The sequence below is a fragment of the Eumetopias jubatus genome, unplaced genomic scaffold, assembly GCF_037043125.1.
Source record: "Eumetopias jubatus isolate StellerSeaLion01/CBP00866 unplaced genomic scaffold, mEumJub1_p1.0 scaffold_3, whole genome shotgun sequence".
Taxonomy (NCBI): Eukaryota; Metazoa; Chordata; class Mammalia; order Carnivora; family Otariidae; genus Eumetopias; species Eumetopias jubatus.
Window position 1 is genome coordinate 60,150,155 of NW_028274809.1, and position 19,725 is coordinate 60,169,879.

Below are 19,725 nucleotides of genomic sequence, written 5' to 3' on the forward strand. Positions count from 1 at the left end.
TTGGGCTCATTTGTCTATACTCCTTCTCTAAAGAGTGATGTTGGAAAATCACCATCAATGCTCAGTCAACATCAAGTCCAAGATTGCCCCTTATGTATGGTTCTCCGGCATTCATGTCTCTTCTCTATTGCTCAGAGGCAGATGGCACTGAGAGGGAGAGACTGGATTGTGGTAGGCAGATCCTACCCAGCCTCCCTGTTAAGTCCTTACCGGCCACACATATCTTCACTTAAGTTCAAGCCCCTGTGCCTTTCTCTGCCCACCCTTGCTCCGCCCCCATTCCTCTTTCTTATTGAAGAAAAGCCATATCCATATTTTAATTAGTGTGTGTGTGGTTTTTTAGGGTTTCTTTTGGGGGGTTGGTGGAAAGCTGATACTGTGGATCAGAGAAAACAGATTTCAAGCAGAATCAACAAAATCAAGAGCGTCTGAACATGCTGTCTTAAAGCAACCTCTTGGGACCTATTAACTGACTAGAAAGGAAGTAAATTAGAGATGGAAAGGTGAGGTTGAATGCAGCTTCCCCTGCTTTTTTATATATTCTAGATGGAATAGTTTGAAGAATAAAAGTCAAATGTGGTAAGGTTATTGTCTTCTAAGCCAATCCTATAAAAATATTGTTAGAACTGGTGTGTTCCTGATGTGGTAAACACATGAGCAGAGGAGGAATTTGGGAAAGGGTGTGCTCAGCTTTCTGGATTCTGACCTGTTTGTAGTCTGTTGTTACGGGTTTTTCAGAATTTGAATGAGTCTCTAGGCTCAGCACTTTGAATCACAGGTCTCTAGATTCCGCAAAGGGAAACAGCTTTGTTTCTTGTGATATATTTGCCTAGTAAATTATAATTTTATTTGTTCTATTAAGCAGCTGAAGTTCAGCACATTTTTATTCATTTTGTACAATAGGCATTAAATGATTCTGAATGCCAGGCACCTAATCAGATTTTAAAAACCTTCATGTTAGCCAAAGGTTTATGCTTTTGTGCTAGAGTGAATTTCCCCGTGATCTACTCTGAATGGGAAAGTTGGTTCTTTCTTCTCTAACCCATCTCAGGGAAGGAAGTAAAGCAACACAACGCTTTCAGAGAAGATCCCTCCTCATACAAAAGGACTTATCAGATGTCCCCCTCCCACCACCACCTTGGTCATTTATATTGGGGCTGAGGGTGGGGAGAATGGGCCCAGTTACATAGGATTAAAAGGAAGATTCAGGGCACCTGGGTGACTCAGTTGGTTAAGCGTCCGACTCTTGATTTCGGCTCAGGTCATGATCTCAGGGTCGTAGGCTGGAGCCCCACCTCCGGCTCTGTGGGCAGTGTGGAGTCTGAGATTCTCTCTCTCTCCCTCTGCCCCTCCCCTGGCTCTCTCCCTTTCTCTCTTTCTCTTTCAAAATAAAAAATTTTTAAAAAAAGGAAGATTCAATTCAGAGATCAGCTGACTTACTACATGGTCTGTTTTATTTGTCTATTGGTTTAGCAGCCAAATTATATACTGATATGCCAAAACTGGACTTAGCTCTCAAGCAAGCTGAATGCAGGTCATTGCACCATCAGCATCTGTACCCACTCTACTGAGAAGCCAAACTTTTAGTCACCTTCCAGAAGAAAGTCAGTTCTAACTCAAACTATGAACCCAGATAAGCAGATGACCTGGGACTGGCCATCAGTAACTTCAATTCTTGCCCTGATCATACCTTCAGGTTGTACTTAGAAATTTGTCATATGGGAAAAAGGAATAAATCTAAGGTCACAAAATATTAGTCATGTCAATTTCAATGAAGATTTCACAGGAAGGCAAAAAAAAAAAAAAAGATTTTTCACCTTATACCACACACTGAAACCATCATAGAATTTTTTCTCAACATTTTTCTCTGTGGGTCACCATTTCACTTTCCTTCCTCTCTCTTTTCCTCACATAGCTTCTGAAACTCCGGAGGAAGTCCATTCTGGTGCTCAGTTTGCATATCTCACTTAGCAAAATAAAATCATGGTGGCATATGCATGCAATGAAATCTTACTCAGCCTTAAAAAAGAATGAAATGCTGATACACGCTACAACATGGATGAATCTTGAAAACATGACGCTAAGTGAAAGAAACCAGACACAAAGGTCACATATCATAAGGTCCCATTTATATGAAATATTCTGAGTAGGAAGAGTCATAGAGAGACTGGTAAGGGGTAGGAGGAGGAGACAATGGGGGGTGACTGCCTAACAGTACAGGGTCTCCTTCTGAGCGCAGAAAATGTTTTGAACAAGACAGAGGTGGTAGCTGTACAACATTGTGAATTTTTCAGTTGAAAATGGTTACTTTTATGTTATCTCAGTAAAAATAAATACACGAAAGCATGACAGTAAGTTCCCCCCAATACTTTCATTGGAAAATAGCCCAACAAACATCTACTAATATTCAACCATGTCTCTTGTCTCCCCACTCCAGACAGCATATGAAAGCATATTCTCAACACAACTGGTGAAGTAAAACTTACAGGTGGCCAAGAAATTAAGATTTTATTTTCCCCATTCACTCAAGAAAATATCCTAGACAGAGTGCGTTCCTACAGAGCAGGCTCTGTCAAAACTCCGTTGGGCTGGACCATGAGACTTCCAAGGGGCTTGCCCCGATCCAGCAAAGGAAGTGAAAAAATGAGCCAAGCTGAAGCACTGCCCCGCACGATGGTGAAGCCTTTCAGTGGGGAGGCCATGAATCACATCACAGGATTCAGTATCTGCGCTTATCTTGGGCCATCGGCATAGCCAAGGACACCTGCTGTGGTGGGGGGGTTGGGAGATAGGGCTGAGGCAGAGGAAAGCGTTGGCAGGTGCCACTTCATAAGCCATAATCCTGCCAAGCCAGTCCAGGGTCATTCTTGTGATAGTAAATTCATCAAAGGTGTTCTTACCTGTTTCTGTGATTTTGTGTCTTGTGTTTCATTTTGTTCCTTAGTAAAGTTCCTTTTCAAAATTCCCAAATTTGTCTCCCAGATTTATGTCATATTACCTCTCTTGGGTTATTTTACTATTAGTGACAGACTCCAGGGATCAGCTGGTGTTGTTCTACCACTTGATCAGGGTGCATGGAGGCCAGAGGTGGTACTGGGAGGTAATAATAACCCCAGCTCAGATTGTATGACATATTCCATTTTTTATCACATTAACCCTCATGATAGTTTGAAACAAATATTATTGTTCCTGTGTTAGAAAGGAGGAAACCAAACAGATTTAGAGAAATACAATGACCTATAAATATACCAATAAAATCCAGGAACACTGGGCCAGTTAATGAAGTGAAACTCAAAAGGATCTATTATGGGTTCAGTTGTGACGCCTTCCCCAAGAAAGATATGTTGGAGTCCTCACCCACCCACTCCCATTATCTTGGATTGGACCTTATTTAGAGATAAGGTCTTTCCAGAGGGCATCAAGTTAAAGTGAGGTCATAGGGGCGCCTGGGTGGCTCAGTTGGTTAAGCATCTGTCTTCGGCTCAGGTCATGGGCCTGGGGTCCTGGGATCGAGCCCGTGTCAGGCTCCCTGCTCACTGCCAAGCCCGCTTCTCCCTCTCCCTCTGCCTGCTGCTCTGCCTACTTGTGCTCTCTTTCTCTGTCAAATAAATAAAATCTTTAAAAAAAATAAAGTGAGGTCATATGCAGGACCCTAAGCCAACATGAATGCTGTCCTTATAAAAAGGAGAAATTTGGACACAGAGACGAACATACCTAGAGGGAAGGCAATGTGAAGAGACACGGGAAGAAGACAGCCATCTACAAGCCAAGGAGAGAAGCCTGGACCAGAGCCCTCCCTCACAGCCATCGGGAAGAACAAACTCTGCCGACATCTTGGCTGCCAAATGCTAGCCTCTAGAACTAGGAGACAATAAACCTCTGACATTTAAGCAACTCAGTTTGTGGTACTTTGTTATGGAAGCCCTAGCAAACCAATACAAGAAGGAAAAAAATATGGGGAGGCGTGGCTGTGGATTCCTTACTGATGGGAAGGGGCAGCATGCAAACATCCGCAGAGAAACTTCACAGTGTACTAGTCATTCCCCTCAACTTTGGGCACCAGCACCCTGAGAAAGACTGCTCAGGACATTTGGAGTTTCCAGGTGGATGAAAGAGTCACTGTCCTGGAGGGGAACCCCAGCATTAGTGGGAGCCCTAGCAGTCAGCTTCTACCAGAAGGCCCTGACCATCTACCACGTGTCAAGGTATGAGAAAGAATATAAAGCACCCCCTTGTATTAGTTTCCTAGTGCTGTTGTAACAAATCACCACACATCTATCTGATGGTTTTTAAAACCATAGAAATGTGTTCTCTCCCCTTTATGGGGGCCCGAAGTCTGAAGTCAAGGTGTGAGCAAAGCCACACTCCCTCAGAGGGCTGGTGGCAGCCTTGGCTTGCGGCTGCATCCCTGATCTCCACCTCCTAGTCACATGGCTTTCTCCTTGGGTCTGTGTCTCTTCTCCTGTGCCTTATAAGGACATTTGTCATGGGATTTAGGGCACTGCCAGATAATCCCATGATTTATCTCAAGATCCTTAACTCAATTCCATCTGCCAAGACCCTTTCCCCAGATAAGGTCACATTCACAGGTTCTAGGGGTTAGGATACAGACATAACTTTTGGGGGACCACCTTTCCACCCACGACACTTGTTAAATTTTTTTTTTAATGTTGGTGACAGGGTATATTAGTTCGCTAGGGTTGCTGTAACAACATGCACAGACTCAGTGGCTTAAGCAACAGAGCTCTATTTTCTCACACACCCACAGAGGCTGCAAGTCCAAGATCAAGATGCCAGCCAAGTTTGTGTCCTCCCAGGTGGCTCTCCCTGGCTTGCAGATGGCAGCCCTCTTTTTTTTTTTTTTAAGATTTTATTTATTTATTTGAGAGTGAGAGCGAGAGAGATCACAGAGGGAGAGGGAGAAGCAGACTCACCACTGATCAGGGAGCCCGATGCAGGACTCGATCCCAGGACCCCGGGATCATGACCTGAGCCGAAGGCAGACGCTTAACCGACTGAGCCACCCAGGCGCCCCAGATGGCGGCCCTCTCGCTTCCTCTCCACTCTGTCTTTTCTCCATGCACACACATCCTGGATGTCACTCATGTGTCCAAAGCCCCTCTTCTTATAAGGACATCAGTTAGATTGGCTCAGGGCCCACCCTAGGAGCCTATTTTAACTTAATATCACCTCTTCAAAGGCCCTATCCCCAAGTATAGTCACATTCTGAGGTTCTGAGGTACAAGGGTTCGGGCTTCAACATGAATTTGGGGGGAACTCAATTCAATCCAATTCATAATAGATGGTAAAATAATATTTTGGTTAACTGGGATTCAATGGAATTTATTATTAAAATATACATTAAAAAGGAAGGGGAGGGATATCTTAGATGCACTTTGATTCCTCATATATTTGTCCAGGGTCTGCCTTAAGTCTCCCCATCCCCCCCTCCCCTCCAGAACAAGGGCTGTTCCCGGGAAACCCTAAGGCCTTGCTCTCTGGTAGTTTAGAGGAGCACGTGGGGAAAGGAGGCCAGGCAGAAAGGCCCACCGGTGGTGTTACTGGGGGACTTTCAAGGACAGAACGAGGAGACCTATGAACTCCATCTGAGGACCCGTTCTGCAGCCATGACTCCACGCCTACACACATACCATCTCTGCCAGTCTTGAACAGAATCTGCCACACCCCTAAGTGTCTGTGTCTTTAAAGCCATCAGGGGAAGGGCCTGATCCGCACGAACCTGAGAAGAGAGAGCAACCACAGAGGCCAGTAGGAGGAGGAATGTGGAACCACAAGTGGCCATGAAAGCCCTGGGAGTTTCCCGAAGATCTCTGGGAGGGCGTCTGACTTCCCACAGGATGTGTGATAGGGGGCTTGAGCTAATTTTATTTAGATCTCAAAGGACAGGGTGACGTCAACTGACATCTGGGTTATACTTGTTATCAAGGAGTTGAAATGAAGACACAGGAGGCATGCTTATCAGATTTGTAGAGGACAGGAAGCCAAAAGGAACAGCAAATACATAATTAGAATCCACCAAAGTCCCAACCAGCTAGAATGCCAGCCTGAATTTAATAAAAGCAAACTTAATAAGGACGAAGGGAATGTCCTGCACTTGAGATTAAAAAAATAATAATCAAACAAACTATCTGTACCAAGCACATGGAAAAGGGTCAGGAGGTTTGCCTCAGATGGGGGGGTACCCCAAAGCAGATGGGATCTGAAGCTAATCCAGTAGAAAAGTGGGATGTGAAGGAAGGAGGAGGCGGTCAGGTCCATTTTTCCTGGTTAGACCCTGTAATATCAACTTCAGGTCTTCCCACTGTACATTGAGAAGGGTGCAAACTGGAGAGCATGAATGACTGGTGTGATCAGGGAACTCCAATCCATGGAAGACAGGACCAGTGCTGTTTTGCTGGAGAAAAGAAGCATCAGGGGAGAAGTCAGAATTCTTGACAAGTATCTAAAATTCTGACACGTGAAAGAGGGATTGGGCTTATAATGGATAGCCCTGAGGAGTGAAATCAAGACGGTGGGTGGCTGCTTCGAGAAGCAACTGGAATAATATACAATAAAGAAAGCAAATGTATCCATTAGGATTTATGTAACTGGAAGTAATAGAAAACCTAATTAATACTAGCTTAAACAACAACAAAAATGTTTTCTATTACTTAAATAAAAGCCTAGAAGTAGTCATGGTTAAGATATCAGGCTTTTTCCAACCTTCTTCACCAACCTCAGAGTGTTGGTTTCACCTTCCTCTGCAGCGTCTGGGTCACAAGATGGCTGCTGAAGCTCTAACAACACAAATCAGCATTCAAAGCAAGGAGGTGGGGTTATGATGAAGGGGTAGCCAAAGAGGACCTTTTCCTTTTTGGTGCTAGCCTTTTGTCAAAAAGTAAATAGTTTCTCAGAGGTCTTCATATATCTCATTGGCCATACTGGGTCATGTGGCCAATTGTACCCACAGGAGAGACTGGGAGAGGAATATCTAGCTTTTCTAGCCTGTAGAGTGTGAGGCTGGAAAAGGAGAAGAAAATAGCATTTTAATAGATCTCAACAGTATCTACCACAAAAAAAAAAAAAAATCACTGTAAATCAACTACCAATAGACTATCTTAGTCTTTTTAAATGCAAATATATGTGTGTTCATATAAACACATATGATCACATATAACTTCTCACATATGTGCATTGTAAATAGTTTTATTTCCTGTTTTTCACACTTATTATTTTGAGTATCTTTCCATAACATTTTGAAATTCTTTGAAAACATAAACTTCAGCAGCTGCATAATATCCTGTATGCTATTTCACATTCAACCATTCCCCCACTCTTAGACATGTATGTTATTTCCAGGTTAATAGAACTTTCTGGCATCAGCTCCAGACACAGAATGGTATGCCTTGGGAGTCCCACCCTTGGAAATATTCCCTCACAGGGATGAAATAGATATGACACAGCTGGGGCGGTGGTATTGGACTCTATGACCTTTCAGGCCCTTCCCCACCTCCTGAAGATGCAGATGATAGGGTGTAAAATGGAGACCAGGCAGGGCAGACAGAGCACTGTACCCTCTCCATTTCATCTTCCCATTCTGGTGCCTGAGCCCACAGGCTAGGCCACATTCCAGCTCTGGATACCCCCAAGGTCCGCTCCCCACACACTTGTTACATTATCTCCCTCACTATCCCCTGTCAACGGGAACAGTCTGAATCACTCCTCACGTGCTTTAAAATTGCCTGCATGAAGACAGCAACGCTCCTGGCTTTTATCGATGGGGTCAAACATGAGAACTGATGTGAAGGACCCAAGGCTGGACCAGAGGGGCCAAGGATAGAGAGAACGCAAGACACCAAGAGCTGATGACAACATTCCCATGATGCTCCTCTGCTGTCTCTTACTGCTTTGAAGCCCATGTGTGGCTTTCCAGTGTGTCACGGGGACAGACAGGGGTAGGAATCTTCATTATGACCCCTCAACAAACACCACAAGGGTCATGTAGGCCAGCTGGGTAATGGAAGGAGTGAGGAGTGCCATTTCCCAAGGTCAGCATGCTCGGGGGTCACGGACACAAGAGTGGTGCTGGGGGGCAGAATAGACACCTGCCTTATCAGTGAAGAGCTTGATGTCAGCCTTCACTATATATAGTTATGTTTCAAGGGATGTGATCGGATCTGAGTCTAAATGAATTTAAATTTACCTTCCTTGGGATAAGTACTCATTCTCTTCAGTAGGGTCAATATGCCATGCCTACAATTCAAAAGCTAGATTTCAAACCCACTTTTTTAAAGACACAAGTAACTTGCAAGATGACCAGTCAAGAAAAATAGCCACTAGCAACTTTGCCAGTTTGTTCTCAGATATGTGGAGCTCAGCTCATTCCTCCAGTATCTTGCTCTTTTAAGTGGTTTTAGGGGAGAAATATTTAAAGGTCAAATCATTTCAGTAAACTTCAGTGATACAATATTACTAATACCACACACAAAACACCCAGTAAGAAAAGTTGTAATGATTTGGTCTCCTTTTTAAAACGGAGCTCCAGTGGCTTGCTGGTTGCACAGAATTGGAAAAGTCATTCACTTTGCAATGGTCAGCAACCCCAAAGGTTGTTATCTAGCCTATGAGGGCAGTGTGTCTACCAGGAACACCACATGGCACGAACACATCTGTACTACCAGCTCAGTAGGGACAGACCAAAAGCTGAAGCAGGGGGCCTGAGAAGAGGAACTCACCTGGGTCTCAGTTCTACCAACAACCGCTCCAAAAACATATCCCTTAATTTTTCCATGACTTAATTCCTCCGTGTGTAAGTTCTTATGTGAGGTCCACGAAGCCGGCCACTGGAAGAAATCTTGAAAAGTCCTTTCTACTGATAGCTGCCCCTTTTCCTTAGGTGAATATCAAAGAAACCCTCTTTAATTTTATTAAATCAATAAAATAATCCTCTTAGTACTATTTTACCTTTGGAATAGGGACACAAGTCTCATTCTGTTAATCACCAGTCTCTTAAAATTCTACAGATTCTAAGTCTTAGACCAAAGTGAATCCAATCTTGGTGAAGCACAAGTTTGAGATGTTAAATATTCCACATATGTTTTCTACTGTGACCCTCATAAGGTACAAGACGTTGTATGAGGCAACCTGCATGTTTACAGAACTGGGTACACCTGGTCCTCAAGAACTTTCAACATGGAAGTGAACCCAGTTGCACAAATGATTAATATAAATATTAAGAGAGAAAGGAAAAAGGGATACATAGGTTACACAGAAAATACGAACAGCTACAGAAAACATACCTGGCATATCTCTGTCCAGCCCACAATAACCTTATTTCTCTGAGAACTGCCTCCTCCCTCCGAGACTGCACCACAACCATGTTTACTCACCATTGCTCACCTTCTAACTCAGCCACGGCTGTTGGGAACAGGAGAGGATATCTGACCAAGCTGAGCCAAATTCTCTCTCCTGGGAATTTGGAATTGTGATCGAGAGTACCTCTATACTCAGTGGAGGTGGCTATTCCTCTGAAGAAGGAGGACAAAGGGAAGAGAAAACAACAGTCCCCAGACCCTGTGTGTCCCCATCCCCAGAGACAGAGAAGATGGCTGCCCCGATCGCTAACAACTTTGCCCTTGCTGGTTCCAGGCCCCCACGGGGCCCCAGCAACATTCTTATCTTCCTGAAACATCTTTGTTTCCTATGAGAAACTTCCCATTTCTCCTTGAGCTGGCTCTGATTGCCACTACTTATATTCACATCAGCCATGACGAGGATTTGAGCGCTAATATGCCCCTCCTCATATAAAAAAGATAAGGATAATCCCAAATAGCTAATAATCCAAAAGGCATTTTTGGCTCTGGGGGACACTGTGAAATGAACATGTTTAAACTGCTGGAATTCATAACACCTCAAATGAAAGTACAAGCCCACAGCAATGGAAACTTGGTTGGAAAAGGCTGGCAAAGACTGTCCGTTTCCTTTGTCCCGACAGAGGCTCTGTTCTTCTCTGCCCTCTGGCCCTTACCAGACATGTAAACATAGCCCCTCCACCCCCGCCTCATCCCCCCAGCTTGCCCACGGCCACCTCGGCTATGTCCCGCTTAGAGTGTCCTGTCTTTTTCTGCAGGTATTTTTTTTTAAACTTTTCCTGGTATGGCAGCAAGCAAAGGAGACGTCAGCCTGGGGTAATAGTCAATAGAGAAGGCAAGGAGACCAGTGGATTCTTCTCAGGAAGAGTTTACCCGCCCCACACCCCCACGCCCCACACCTCTGGTGATTTATAAAACAAAGCCTGAAATAGAAGTAAGAGAAGGCCATGAGGGTTTCCAGAGTGGTTCAGAAGTTTGAAGGAAGAGCCATGTAGAAAGGAAACTGAAGATCCACAGGAATAAAAACTGCTGAGGGGACAAGGGGGGAGAAGTCTATTTCAGAGCCATTCGAATGTCTGTCTGGGGGAGGAGTGTGCTGAGCAGGGGTGGGGGGTGTGGCGGGAACAATGAGCAGTAGTTACAAAGGCTGGGCAGGGCCCCCGTTCCTGGAAACAGAATCCACCAATTGCATTAGAAGAAATTTCTTTGTATAACCCAAGCTGTTCTCATGGCAAAATAATTCTTTCCTTTTCCTCTTGGCAGCGCCCCCATGAGTAAAATTAGGTTGGAAACACACACACTCACACTCTCTCACCCTCACAGAAACACAGGTCCAGGCACAGTACCCCACATTCTACTGCATGTTCCCAGAGTTCCCAGAGTTCATCGCTGCCCAACACCAACATCTTAAGTGGTTGGCGGACCTACTGATTACCACAGCAACCGAGGACCGTGCCTGGTATAGATAGGCGCATGGTAAACGGCTTCAAGTTTATAGGGACTTCATAGGTGACGTCATTCACTCACAAAACAGGGAGGCTGGCGGGAACCTCATGGAACCCCCTTCCAATATAACTCCCTCAATTTCCAGATGAAACCAAGGCTTCGTATGGTCACAAAAAAATGATCCTCGTCCAAAGACCCCCTAACCTAAATTCTTCTTTGTCTCCCAATCTGATGGGCCAGGCCAGCCTGGCCTGGCTTCCAGCCCTAGCCTGCGAGGTGTTGCCAATACCCCTCACAAGTGTCCACTGGAGAGGCTGCCAAGCTCAGCCCCGCTCTGGCTCGTTATCTACATGCAGGGTTCTCCCACGACTTTTTGGCTGGCCCTGCTGCTACCACTCTCTGTGGGACAGCTCTACCAGCTTGGCTGCTGGCGTGTTCGGTCACAGGTCCTGCCTTTGTTCGGTTGCTCAGCTCGGTCAAGTTCCAAATCCTACCGCTACCACCCAGGCACTCCCGCCCCGACTCTCTGCAAACCTGCACCGCCTTGACACTCTGTCACGTAGGGCCTGGAGCAACCCAGGTCTGAGGCTCGGACACAGGGCAGAAGAGGGGACTGCAGTGTCTAGGAGCCACCGCTCCAGCAGTCTTCAAGAATCACCCTCCTGGGGGCGCCTAGGTGACTCATTCTGTCACGCATCTGACTTTAGCTCAAGTCATGATCTCGGGGTCCTGGGGTCGAGTCCCACGTGAAGCCCCACGTGGGGCTCCGTACTCAGCGGGGAGTCTGCTTCTCCCTCTCCCTCTGCCCTTCCCCCCACTCATGCTCATGCTCCCTCTCAAATAAATAAATAAATAAACAAACAAAGAATCACCCTCCTGCATTTCCTGCCAGCTGGCTCTCTTTAATTATTCTTTTGTGCCTCAATTATCAGTTCTCGCATGTCCTAAAAGGCTCCTTCCCTGGGAAACACTTGAACCGTTCAGTAAAAATCACTGAGTAGCTTAAAATATCTAGGTCAATGTTTCCAAAATGAGGTCCACATCAGAAACATGGGGTGCTTGGGGTGCCTGGCTGGCTGGGTCGGAGGAGCATGTGACTCTTGATCTCAGGGTCATGAGTTTGAGCCCCACGTTGAGCGTAGAGATTACTTAAATAAATAAAATAAAAATGAAAATGGAAAAAGAAACACGGGGTCCTTGTGAAAAACAAAGGCAAAGGGCTGCATCCCAGGCTTTCTGACTAGAATCTCTTAGAGTAGAGCTTGGAAATCTGGTTTGTTAATAAGCCCCCCAGATAAATGTGAGGTACACTAATGTTGTAAGACCCAATGTGGGTCTGACTCAATTACATCTGGTAGTAGGTTGTAGTTTTGTTTCCTAGGACCTCCAGATCTTTTCTTATGAGACTTCTGTAAAAAAAAAAAAAAAAATACAAAGAACTTTGAAAATGTCAACTTAATGATTAAGATAATTAATATTTGGAGGCAGGAGTCCATTTCTTTCTCCCTGACTTCAGCTTATCACGTCCCAGTAGTAGGTAGGATAATTGCCCAAGGAGGATACTTAAAAACCAAGGGTTCATGGACCACCTTCCCTCCCCATCTCTATACAGAATTTTTAGCCCCACACCCCCACTCCCATCCCATGAGATCCATTTCATGGTTTAGTGACCATTTTGGGGGGCACAAATCTATGGATTTCTTTTTGTGTAGCAAGGTCTCTGTAGCCATTGACCTCCATTTTACTTGTTTAGAAAACAAAATAACGTGAAGATTTTGAGAACTAATTTTAACTTTATTTTTAGAAAGAAGTCCACAGGAATGCAGAAGACACCACTCCCTTCAAAAACCAAATGCTGGCCAAAATACCAAGATAACTAAATGAGATCTTATTCCTGTGCCCAAGATGACTCTTCATCTGTTAACAGAGGGGTAAAAATCAATTTTAGGTCTGCAGCCTTGACCCAACCACGAGCAAAGTTGACAAGGCATCTTACACATATTTTGTATCTGCCTCTTGCCTCTGAAGAATTCAAAGCACTTCCACCTAGTTCCCTGTGCCCTCTGTCATGGCACAAGGCAGTTATCCACCCTATCTCATCTCTGTGTCCAGAAGAGTATGTTATTTGTCCAAGGTACAGCACTTCAGTAACAGCAGAATTCTAGAAAGTAGTTAAGTGACTTGATCCTTGGGTCAGAAAACCAAGTGACACTCTTTCCACATGAAGTTGTCTCTTTGAGTATTAAGAACATTTTATTCTGATAGGCATTCAGTCTGCAAATAAAGCTGACCCACAGGTAACACCATTTCTGTACCCTTTTCCCCATCCTTTTACACCTTACGTATTGACACTGGGGTTCTCATAATTATAAAAAGAAAAAAATAATGAATTAATAAGAGAAAAAAGTAATGAATTCATTAACATTAAGATGTTAAGGATTTAACATATATTTTCCCTGGAGGTATCTGGATTATGGAAGAGAAATTTAGAAGAGGATTCCCTTAACCAAAGAAATGGCTGGCTAATGGTGAGAGTTTAAGCATCAGTGAGGTCAGGAACTTTCTGGGATTCCTTTAAAAGTGTACTTATTCTGCCCAAGCAGAATGCCAAGACCTGTCTATAAGAGAGAACATACTAGAACGAAGAAACTGTCAAACACAACACAAATTTAAGCAACCAAACTGTTCCAAATCACCCCAAGAATGTGATGCTGGAGATCTGGAATCATGATGTTAAATAAACCTGTAGAAGTTTTCAAGCCTGGAGACTTCCACTCTGGACCAAGCTGGAAGAACAAAAACCAGATTTATTCTCCTATCTGAAACAACTGAAAAACCAGACAAAATATATGAAACAGTAGCTCTTAAGACATTGGACATTAGGCAGTGAAGGGCAATGATCCCTGAAAGATGAGAAACAGATCAGGTGAGCCCTAAAATTGCTCCAGCTTATTGCACTGAGAGAATTTCCAGGCCACTGCACAAGGAGGCGGAACCTGGATGGAGTCTGGCTGTCTCCTCGAGTAGAGAAAACTGGAGAGGCCAAGGTGACTGGAATCCACAGTGGATGTGTGGGGGGGGTGGGGGGGGTGGAGAGCTGCACAGAGAGAGGACTCTGGAGTTCTGCAGAGGGTCCTCCCTAAGAATTCAGTTGAACATTGTTTAGGTCTGCTTGACAGGAAACTGCCTGGGACCAGGGAACAGGGTAGACTACTCAGAATGGTCTCAACTCAGCAGTGGGGGAAATTAACCCTAGACTCAACACTGCCTCAGAGCCCCTCACTAAGATTCCCTAGGAAGGAAGAGATCATCTGAATAGCCCTATTAAAGAAATTGGATTTGCGGCTAAAACCCTTCCCCAAATGACAACTCCTGACACAAATGCCTTCACTTGGTAAGTTTCCCAAATGTTTAGAGAAGCAATAATATCAATTCTATACAAACTCTCCCAGAAAGTTAAAAAGGAAATACTTTCCAATATTCTATGAGGCCAGCGTTAGTCTGACACCAAAATCTTGACAAAGATATTACAAGAAATGAAAACTACAGACCTATACTCTTCATGCAAAAAGGCAAGAATTCTTAACAAAATTTTAGCAAATTGAATCTGACAATATATAAGAAGGGTAATACATTATCACCAAATAGGGTTTATCCTTGGAATGCATGCCTGGTTCAGCATTTATATGTTATACATTATGGGTTCTGTTTCTCTGGAAAACCCTAACAATACAGAAGACAAAACTTATCAAATTGTACTTTAAATATGTGCAGTTTGTTATAAGTCAATTATACCTCAGTAATTAGACCTCAATAAAGCTGCTCTTTTTAAAAAGAAAACAAATAAAACACACACAGCATCCAGCCTATTAAAAGAACACATGATGGGAGTGCTACCATTCTTCCAGCCCATGGCGGACATTGCCAATCAATCACATAGTGATCCAGGCAATGCTACCCGTCAGAGTCAGGTCTGGAGATACCATCTGCTTTGCACCTCTCACCCAGGTCCAAAACCTGGTGTAAAACTGAGGCCCAAGGGGCGGCCCAATTAGAGCAATTTGAAACTGGTATTGAGGTCTCCTGGTTGCTAGTCCAATGTGCTTTCCACAACGCAAGTGTGAGAAAATTGGAGTAGCGAGAGACTAAAGCCAGAATTTGATAAGGAAAGGCTCGTAGAAGACCATGAGAAAAAAGGCAAGGATTTAAATGAGACGTCAGATGTGAACTTTTTAAAGAATGCCAATGAAGTGTTGTGGTGCTGGGTCTAAATATATCTATTTTTCATAGGACCAATACTAGTTTTCATGCAAAGATAAGCATTATCTACCAGAAAATTGATGGCATTCTTATTTTTTGTATTTTTAATAATGAAAATGTTAAAATTACTCAAGCTGGTTGTTGGTTTTTTTATTATTTATTTATTTATTTATTTTAGAGAGACAGAGTGTGTGTGAGTGGTGGAGGGGCAGAGGAAGAGGGAGAGAGAGAGAATCCCAAGCAGACTCCCCACTGAGCAGGGAGCCCGATCTCACGACCCTGGGACCATGACCTGAGTTGAAATCTAGAGTTGGACACTTAACCAACTGTGCCGCCCAGGCACCCTTCCAACTGTTTTTGACCTAACATAAAAGTGATTCTTCAGGCCAGAAAACTGCCTTATTTGCAAATAAGGCCAAGAAGCAAAATGATCTAAGATTACACAAAATATAAGCCAATAAAATCATATGTAGATACACAGAAATAATATTAATCTTGGTGAGAAAATACATCATTGGTTTGAAATGCAAATATTTCTCTTAAAAAAGCAGTGAGTTATTTAGTTGCTATCGGTAAGCCATAGGTTCATTAATAATAATCACATGTGCCTATCACCATACAGACGGAGTCCCAGCTGATGGCAAACACCAGGCAAATCCACAGCATTCTGACGCTTGTGACTTCCCATAAGCCGGTGCTAAGGTTTTCTCATCTTCGTCTTGTCAGGGCTGGCAGAATCCCTGGCGTATGATCAGTCCTTTTTTCTTGCTCCCAGCCTCTTCAAGTGTGAGAGAATAAATGTCCTTGCTGTTTGAGCCAGTCAAATTGAAGTTCTCTTACTTGAAGCCAAGGGCATCAGAACGGGCACAACCACTGCCCGTTTCCCTAGTTACAGGGGAGGGATAGTAAAATCTGCTTAAAAGGGTTTTGAGGGCCTTTCCGCGCTACCCAGGAAAGTGTCCATACGGCGTTGTTTTGCCTTCCTGTTGTAACTTAAAGGGAAACTTTCACAGTGTCTGGAGCCCTTGATGTCCTGCAAACGAAGGAGGAGGATGTCCTCAAATTCCTTGCAGCAGGAACCCATTTAGGGGGCACCAAACTTGACTTTCAAACAGAACAGTACATCTACAAAAGGAAAAGTGATGGTATCTACATCATAAATCTGAAGAGGACCTGGGAGAAGCTTCTGCTGGCGGCTCGTGCCACTGTTGCCATTGAAAACCCAGCTGATGTCAGTGTCACATCGTCCAGGAATAGTGGCCAGCGAGCTGTGCTGAAGTTTGCTGCTGCTACCGGAGCCACTCCTATTGCCGGCCGCTTCACTCCTGGAACCTTCACTAACCCGATCCAGGCAGCCTGCCGGGAGCCGAGACTGCTGGTGGTTACTGAGCCCAGGGCTGACCACCAGCCTCTTACAGAGGCGTCCTATGTTAACCTGCCTGCCATCGCTCTAACGCCGACTCTCCTCTGCACTATGTGGAGATCGCCATCCCTTGCAACAACAAGGGAGCTCACCCGGTGGGTCTGATGTGGTGGAGGCTGGCCAGGGAAGTTCTGCGCATGCGTGGCACCATTTCCCGTGAACACCCATGGGAGGTCGTGCCTGATCTCTGCTTCTACAGAGATCCTGAAGAGATGGAAAAGGAAGAGCAGGCCTCTGCTGAACAGGCTGTGACCAAGGAGGAATTTCAGGGTGAATGGACGGCTCCAGCTCCTGAGTTCACTGCTACTCAGCCTGAAGTCGCAGACTGGTCTGAAGGCGTGCAGGTGCCCCCGGTGCCTATTCAGCAGTTCCCCACTGAGGACTGGAGCGCCCAGCCGGCCACTGAAGACTGGTCTGCAGCTCCCACTGCTCAGGCCACTGAATGGGCAGGAACAACCACTGAGCCGTCTTAAGCTGCTCTTCCACAAAGCAAACAAAATGGAAATAGAAATGGGAAAGGTTGACGGAAAATAAACAGTTTGTAAAAGTCGACAAAAAAAAGGGTTTTGAGGATAGTTGTTGAGCTAACACATTTAGAACTCCTTGCACAGTGATGGTCTCAGAAAGTACTAAGTCGATGTGAGTTCCCTTCCTTCCCCTTTCTCTCTTATGAAACTTTCCATTTAAATATTAGGGAGGCAGTGTTCAACACACATGAAGCTTCAAAAACTAATGATGTAATGTATGGTGATTAACATAACATAATAATAAAACACACACACACACACACACATGAAGCTTATCGGATTGTCTATCCATTATGTCACCTGCTAGTCTTGATGCCACCAATTTTGAAAGGATTCCTTATTGGGATTAACTATGATTTTCTCATTTTTGTTACTATTAAACTCACTAAAGGATTTATTCCAGAAAAATATTAAAAGAGGGTCTGTGAATAAAAACTTCAATTTGCACTAGGAAAGCAACCACAAAAACAGCTGAGAAGACACTTCCTCCCCAAAAAGAAGCTGTTATACTGATCGCCCAGCAGTTTGGGTCCATGTTCATCCCATCAGGATTTTCAAAAACTTTTTATTTGGAAAATGTCAAATCTACAGGGAAGTTGTGAGCACAAAAGAATAGTAACATTAAGAACATTCATACACGGGCACCTGGGTGGCTCAGTCGTTCAGCAACTACATTTGGCTCAGGTCATGCTCCCAGGGTCCTGGGATCGAGCCCCACATTGGGCTCCCTGCTCAGCGGGAAGCCTGTTTCTCCCTCTCCCACTCCCCCTGCTTGTGTTCCCTCTCTCATGTGTCTCTCTCTGTTATAAATAAATAAGTAAAATCTTTTAAAAAAATTCATACATCCTTTACCCAGATGTATCTGTTGTCAACATTTTGCCGGTTTTGCCCTATTGTTCTCTTTCTCTCTCCATATTTATATACATATTATATTTTTTCTGAATCATTTGAGAGTAAGTTGATGATGATGGCCTTTACAATAAATTTAATTTTAAATTTAAAGTTCATTTTAGAACTTAACACTTAAAGGAATATATACTTGTACATGATTTTCATGGCTCAAAATCCAAAGTGTACTAAAGGGTATAAGAGTTAAAAATTAATCTCCCTTCCAACCCTATGCCTTTGACACTCTGTCTCAGCTGAGAATTTGAAATTCAGAAAGAAATGTATCCTGAGATTCTCTGAACCCATTTTCTTTCCCAATTATATAAAAACTCCACACATCCAAAACAATTGAGAAAATTTTATTTACCCCAAAGAGTCTAAGAGACCTAATACCTAGTAGAACCCCTCAGGAGCTATTGCTCCTTCTGGTGCTACAAAGCTTTGGCACCTTGGCTTTATTTAGCCATTTATTCATTCATACAGTTCTTCATTCATCTACCAATCCTTTATCAAGTCCTAGGCCCTATGCTAATGTGATGGGCGCATTTTCCAGCATTTCCCACCCACAAGCTCTTCTCTCAGTGTCACCCTGGCCCTCCTCCCACGGAGGGGTGCGATCAGCGTTCCCTTCCCGACCACAGTAGACGTTATTTGACCTCCAAGGCCAGGTTATCAAAGGCAATACAGCTTCTTCCACCTGGTTCTCCTGGGATGTTTGTTTTGGAAACCCAGACACTGCTGCGTGAGGAAGCCCATGTGGAGAGGAACTGACAGTTTGCACCAATGGCCAGCCATGTGAGTAGGCCATATTGGAAATGTCAACTGGAGGCACCTTAGCTGACATGCATGGAACAGAGAGACAAGCTGTCCCTGCTAAACCCTGCCCACATCGCATGAGGTACTTGAATCATTTTTGTTGTTTTAGGCCACTGTGTTCTGGGGTACTTTTTTCCACAACAAAAGTTAACCAGAACAGCAAGGCAGAGGGGATGCACAGGTAGAAGGACAGAGTCAGGGTGCCTGCCTTCAAAGAGCTCATGCTCTAGTGGAGGAGGGAGACAAGCAACAAAGATTCATTAAATACAGTGGGAGGAGTGTGCTCTACAGAAATACCATTAGGATATAAAATTTTAAGTGTTAGGAGAAATTACCTGTGTATGATTTCTTTTAAATACCACACCAGTTACCCACTGAGTGTTTCTTTTCCCCTCAGGTAAGAAAGTGGTACATCTTTCCCTTCTGTCTTAAGGAAGCAAACTTACTCTAGGGGAGAGGCTAGGGAAGGACCTCCTTGACATCAGAGGGCTGGGGCTACTACCAGGGAGACTCGACAGCCCCAGAGAGGGAGGGTGGGCAGCAGTTTAGGGTAGACATGTTGAAACTTACTGCACAACTCTGGCTGGGCAGCTGCTAAAAGTACTGGGTTTTGTTTGTAGCAAACACTACAAAAACACTAGCATCTTCTAGACAGTTGTATAAGAGAGGAGGTTGATTGATTTCACTGACAGGTGCAGAAACAGAGTCACGAGAGGAATCTTCTAGAAGAGAAAATCGGGGCCTGGACAAGCTTCTTGACATCAGACAAGTAGAAGCAGAGCAGAGGCACGGGTTTGCTTTTCAAATGTTAATGAGCGTTCCTAATCAGATAAATGCGGCTTTCACCAGGACTTCTGCTCCCACACAACCTAGTTTGAGGCTGAGCGAGACAGGCATGCACTGGATTAAACTCAGCAAGGATCTCATCTAAGGGCAAGCCTGGTGCTCTTTTCCTAAGTCACCAGGAGGATTATAAATAAGACAAATTTGGGAA

General features: G+C 44.3%; 1 pseudogene; it reads left to right on the top strand.

Annotated features, from left to right (window-relative positions):
- The first annotated feature begins 4,107 nt into the window (after positions 1 to 4,107).
- On the top strand, positions 4,108 to 16,973 carry LOC114225013 (small ribosomal subunit protein uS2 pseudogene; annotated as a pseudogene).
- Positions 16,974 to 19,725: the final 2,752 nt, after the last annotated feature.